This window comes from Dipodomys merriami, unplaced genomic scaffold (assembly GCF_024711535.1).
Source record: "Dipodomys merriami isolate MVZ:Mamm:240054 unplaced genomic scaffold, mDipMer1.0.p SCAF_523, whole genome shotgun sequence".
Lineage (NCBI taxonomy): Eukaryota > Metazoa > Chordata > Mammalia > Rodentia > Heteromyidae > Dipodomys > Dipodomys merriami.
Genome location: NW_027206095.1, coordinates 734,606 through 741,367, shown reverse-complemented (window position 1 = coordinate 741,367; position 6,762 = coordinate 734,606). Strand labels below are relative to the sequence as shown.

The 6,762-nt window shown below is 36.2% G+C and overlaps 1 pseudogene; it reads left to right on the top strand.

Annotated features, from left to right (window-relative positions):
• The first annotated feature begins 5,861 nt into the window (after window positions 1-5,861).
• On the top strand, window positions 5,862-5,960 carry LOC138811390 (U6 spliceosomal RNA; annotated as a pseudogene).
• Window positions 5,961-6,762: the final 802 nt, after the last annotated feature.

Here is a 6,762-nt window from a genome sequence, read left to right as displayed (position 1 = left end):
AATGAAGGTGAAGGACTATAAGGCCTCCCCCATTGCTACATTGTAGGGCTAGATCTCCAGCAGGATGTAAGTGTGAACGACGCACTCAAGGAACACACGTTGGGAGAACAGGCTTAAGCAGGTCTGGTTTATTTCTGCACAAGGGTTGGGATTTTATAGCCCCAGCTTTCCCAACCTCCTGAGTCCTTCCCAGCCAATTACTTAGCAGGGAGTTGATGATGGGCACTGCTTGGTGACAGGCACTGATTGGTCCCCCGGGGGCATGTAGGGAGCACGGACAGCTCATGGCTGGAAAGCTAGGCACACGTGCCTGTGGGTCACGTCTCTATGAGCAGGAAGTGTGCTTCAACTGCTACTCTAGCTGACTCAACCAGATATGACCGACTCTACCCACAAATTTTCCCTTTTCTTTTAAAAGGACCGTCATTATGGTGATCCGTCATTGGAGGCATTTTTGCCGGGAGTGCAAGCATTTAATAATTCCTAGGAGAGTAAGCCCTACAAGGGCACGGCCTCCCCAGATGACCAGAGAGGATGGCGAAAACCATTGTTGTAACTTTTTAAGCACATCTTCTAAAAAGGAGACAGAGGGAATAAGCTGAATGGTGGTCTGGTTTAGGTGGGTAACATCATGCAGCAGGTTTTGGTTGAAGTTTAAGTACTTAAGGGACTTAGGGCCTTTGATTTAGTTACTAAGTTCAGTGAAATTGGGTACGGGAGTGGAAAGCTGACAGACAGAATTAGTCATAGCATTACATAGTCCTCCTTGTTGTAATCAAAGAAACGTAATCTGTTCTTTGAGCAAGTCTATTTGTTGTTGGAGCACAATGAGGCATCCCTTAAGATGATTGGCAACTTGTAAATGTTATAATTCTATGGATGACAGTTGAGGGATGAGCTGGTTTATCTGTTGCACGGTGGACACGCTTTGGGACAGCAATATAATGGCGGTGGTAGCTGAAGCCACAGTAGCGGTGATTGCGGACCCAATTGCAAGGATCAATCCTACTGCTCTTTTAGTGCACGGATGAATCAATTGAACCTGGGAAAACTGAGAGTCATTAGTAGCCAGAACAATAAATGGGGGAACACGTACCAAACCTGCAAAAGGATATGAGTCATTGGGTTGCCAGTGATTGCTGAGAGTGCAAGTAGCGGAGGAGTTGTCTCCTAGAAAAAAAAATAATGGGGCTCTAACCACTACCATTCCTGACACCGGGTCATATCCAGATCAGTTACACCGACGAATATTGGCCAGTAGGAAAGGGGACAAACCGAGGCAGGAATGTGATGATCAAACGATTGGCATGGGGGGTCCTAGGTCTCCCAATCGTCCTCCTGAAGAGTCATAAAACTCCTTTAGATTTTGAGGTTTGGGATCTTTTTCAGATTGGTGTATATAGCTGGGTCTCTACCCTTAAAAGAGTTTTAAAAGAGAAACGATGAAGATGAACCAGTGGGTGAGGCTTCAATAGCCAAGAAGCTGTTTTTAATTGGAAATCAGGAAATTGCTTAGAGGAGGACATAGAAGTAGGACACAGAAGCGTTGTCCTTTTGTAACAGACCTGTCTTCTAAGGGATGGGTGATTTACCTCTATTCTTCTCCATACATCTTGGTGAGCAAATGCAAGAACAAGAGAAAAATAATATGTTGAAATAATTTTGCAAAGAAAAACTTCACTGTTCCTGATATGGTATCTAAGGAGAGTCTTAAATGAGAAGATAAAAATGGAGTATTTTTTGGCTTCCTCTAAACATCTTGTTAGCAAAATATATCCTTGAGTTTAGAATTGATTGAAACAAAAAGTGATGGAGTACCTATTTTTCTGGGCAATTTAGACACAAGGAGACTTTCAAGGTAAAGGGAAAAAAAAGTTAGCAAAGTATTTGTAATCACAGTTTCTTGGATTGGTTTTCTGGAGACAATTTTTACATTAGATTTGTCCTCATTAACATAGATGTTGTTTCATGGCAACCAAATGCAAGAGGAAAGTTTAATGGACTCACTTAGTCAATTAAACAGCATAATCAAAAAAAATGGCAAATAACTTTTAGTGAATTATTTGACCAAATACTTTGCCAGAATAAAGAAAGAAAATGTAATTCAAAATGAATTGACCTAAAAGTATGAATAAAATGTAGTGAAGAGAGATGAGAGAAAAAATAGAGGATTGTTTTCTCTACAGTGGAGTAATGGGTTCTTCATCTTGTTTCTTCCATTACATTTTTCCAAGCTATCAATTGTGGCTCAGGACTGGAGTATCAAGTTCAGACAAAGAGAACTCATAGAAGAAAGATAATATTTGCAGCAGATATAGGTGATTTATAACCTTAGATAATCTATTTAAATCTGTTCAGAATCCTCCCCTATGCCAAACTACCCTCTTTGAACATCTTTGTTTGCTTTTACTAAGACTTACCTCCATTAACTGCTTAAAATTTTTGAGAGGTCATATTCATACTCCCTACAGATTGCTGTTTGGTTGTGATTTTTATGTGTTTTTGTGTTTTTAACTGAATTTCCAAAGGTTGAGCAGGTGTCTTACAATTAAATTTGTCCAACTAATTATCCATTGCTCCTGGATCACAGTGACACCATCTATCATTCTCAACCACCCCCTTCTCCAAGATTTATTTCCGATTTACCACTTCTTTCTCAAATATGTACATTGAGTATTCTAGCTGTACTTGCCACTTGTTCCATTTTTCATTCATTCTATGTCTTTACTATTATGGCTCTCTGGTTTCAACTTCCTGATAGTCATTCTTTTAAACTGTCTGTTAATATTTGAAAGGTTTATATACATTCCATGGAGTTTCAGTCCTGCACATACTTGAACTAATGTCATCTTATATTTCCATAATTCATTCATCTGCAATAACAATTTGCAAGACTGGAGACTTGAAACACTTAGACATGATTATATTCTCATCCAGTTGAAGATTAATCATTAGTCAACAAGAAAGTTTAAAAATGGCTTTGAATATATTCTTAACTACCAGTTTTTATAAATGGTTTTGTACAATGATGTGTGATTATTTTATTTTACATGGAATAAAACTTTCTACTACCTATAAGTTTTGGAAAAAGAAGAAAAGTAACATATACTACTATAGAAGAATATGATAGAAATAGAAGATAGATTTTGTCACATCTCAGATGAGTACCCATATTCAAGAATTAAAGACATATTTCTTACTGTGTTAGACAGAGGGAAAACAAAACAGCATATGATAAGGCAAGTATTTGTGACTTTTTAAAATGCCCCTTATTAAGTGATGAAATTTACTTTATTAGCTAACGTTTAGGGTTGAAATATGGGAGGCTGACCTATTTAACACATTTCTGGAAGGCACCTACTGAGCAACACAAATGGTGCGTGGTACTATTTCTACACTTTAATGAATGGTTGAACCTGTCTGACAATAGTGCTGGGTAAATGAATCAACTCTATTATAACTTACTCCCTACACTTGAAAAACTTGTAATGTCACTAAGTGTCATCTACTTATCAAATGTTGTTTTGGTAAGTGTGATTTCAAAAAGTTTCTTTGAAAAGGAATACACTTTCAGGAGATTAAATGTAGGTTGGTTTGAGAATGACAACATTTTTATACCACAGAACCAAGTTGTACTAAAGTACCAGTGTTTTGAAGCACAAACGATCTTCTCAATTAATGTTTTGCTGAATTACATTTAACCTCTAAGTCATTTTCCTGACCATGGTAGATCAATCACAGATCTATCCTTCCAGGAACTATTTTTTGGGCCCACTTATGCTGGACTGAAATATTACATTAGTCATTAGGGGAGGGGTATTAAAAATAATCTTGTGACACTTTCTGATCTTGTTCACTCATATGGGCTGGTCATCTGTAAATTCAGTTTGAAATACAGTAATTTCTCTCGATTTTGTGACTTCATCTTTCATTTTAAGTTGCCTTACATTACACAATTGCTTGCTGCTAATTCTTGTTTCTCGAGGAATTGAAGCCCTGAAATATAAGAAATGAGAAATTGAGATGGATTTTCAGTTACTGTCTGCTGGCATGTTGCGTAGGCCTAGGTGAGAAATCTTGCCCCTGTTATCTGATGATGCAGGTAACCCAGCCATAAGATATTAGGACCCATGGGTCTATAGAAGAATAATGTCTTTTAGATATCATATTAGCACAATTGGAGTATAATATGTAGGAATGCATCAGAAATATGTAGAAAAACAGTTTGGGACCAGTGAGTTAAAACAATAAATAGAGCATCAGAGTAAAATCTCTTAGAGATTAGAGGAAAACAACATTGATTTTTAAAAATGTGAATTCAGAAGACCATGAACACTTAGAAGGCATCACAAGTTTATACCGAAGACATTGCATTGATACTTTTTATATTCTAATATATATTATAAACCTAATTTTTATATTCCAATTCTATTTATTGGAATAAATAAATATCAATTTATTTATCAAATTATCAATTGATTCTAGTAAGTTTCACTGTGTGAAATATAAATTCAGCACATATAAATATAAAATATATAACTAAATATAATATAATAAAATGGCACATGTTTTGCATTGCTCTGTTTTGGTTAGGGAATCAAAAGCAACTCTGTTTTAAAGTATTTTTCCATTATCTCTACCTCAGTGTTTGATAGAGTTAGACTTAAACCTTTAACTTTTGTAGATTTACAGACTGGAGGCAAGAGGAAACATTACAAATTTAAGGCCTAATAACAAGGAGAAACATATGGATTTCTCCTGGAGCTATGAAAATATTTGGTGATAGAAAGGCAGTAGTCTAAGTTCCTGCCTGGTTGGTAGGTAGACAGGCCAGGACATTAGGTAATCATGCATATGAACAATTTTTTCACCTTCTTGGCTTTAGCTACTTTTGAAATGGTAGGTATAATAAACAATTATATTTTGATAAAAACCTTCCAGTCTGAAAAGTTCTGTCTGAAATATTCATTTTTATTTTTTTTGAGAGAAACTTTTTATTTTTTTTAATTTAATTTTATTTTATTTGTGAACATACTGTACAGAGGAGTTACAATTACATGGGCAGGATAATGCGTACATTTCTTACCAAGCATTGCAGCCTCCTCCTTTGTTTACCCTTCACATCCCTTCCCAGCCTCCCCCATACCCCCCCAATCCCAATCTTTCTCCTCCCCCCCTTCCACCCCCCCCCCGCACCGACGTTGTAAAGCTAGTTTTGGACATGACAACTTGTACTTCTCATTGTTGCAACAGGTCCACCTGTATCATTAAACAACTGGTTTTTCCCCATCTCCTCCACAAGTTATACTGACATCAAATATAGTGAAAGCAGAGGTTATACTGTGGGGGAGGGATATACATATGATCCCTTGGAACTAACATTTATTTTGTTCAAGTAAGACAATTTACGCAATCAGGGTAAGACATTCTGGTTGGTCTGATCCTACATGGAAGAAGGGTAAAGTGTCAGGTAGACATTTGTGCCAATGAGACCTCATTTGGGAAAATTTCACCTGCAGAAGTTTAGAAGTAGCTCTTTGAATCCGTTAGCTACACAGAGCAAACTCAGTTGAATAAATAAGTACTTGAAAAAGCCATCCCCTTTGGACCTAGCTAAAAATGCTTCAAAGTATGATTAAACTAAAATGAAAACGATTTAAAATAGTCATTGACAAAAAAAATACAAACGTGAGCAATCAACTGAACAATATAATTATTTTCCATTATACACAGAATTTTAGGGAAATAAGATCAGTAAAATTGTTAGGAACAATAAGGTTTCCTTGTTACAAACAGGCACCCAAGGATATAATCCTGTATAAATATTGCATCATTAACTACGTAAATTTAGAAGACATTACATGCTTTAGCAGCACATGTACCCAAATTACACCAATACAGAGATTAACATGGCAATTGCAAAGGATGATATGAAAATCTGTGAATTATTCCAGATTTTTCATTCTTCAGATGCAAGAAATGAAAAACAATTATTAAAAAGTTGATTACAAAATTAGATATGTAACAATAAATGTAATTCATATAAATAAAAGTTTGACATCAGTGTATTAAATCTTCACATTAGAAAGGCCTTTACATAGCATAATCGTTATAAAACTTTTAAAATTAGACAACATTGTCATTTTATTCCAATGAAATATACTATAAGTACCTAGTAAAAAAGGAATCTTAAACTGTTTTGGTATGATATGCAATTTGAAAGGACACATTTATTAATGAACCTATATATTATAAAACAATGTAGAATTCAAAGTCTTTTATCTAGGAAAGAAGAAAATAGATTATGGGCATTATACAAACAGAATACAGAATATTTTAAAGTATAATTTTTCTCATAAGCACCAGAAATATCTTTAGTTTCTTTAGTACTCATTTCAACAGATAAATTAAAATTATTTCTGAATAAAAAAAGCAAAAACTCGAGGGGGTCAAAGATGGTGATGGGGAAGTAGGGGAATGCCACAGCTCTCCCCAACCAAAAAGAGAGTTTGAGTTCCAACGTTTAATCTCCCCAAGAGACCGACAACAAAATAAATCAACATCCAGAGAAAAACAGGAGTTGAAAAGAAGAATTTCACAACAGAGAAGCTTGAAGACGTCTCCCCCAACGTCTATTGGTCACAAAGCAGCGTGCCAAGCCATGGCCAGCCCAGCCTGGTGGGAGCTGCCGGTGGCCCAGAGACACAGGGAGTTGTCTGCAGATCACCTGTACCAAAAACCCCTGGGGTATCAGTGTCAGAC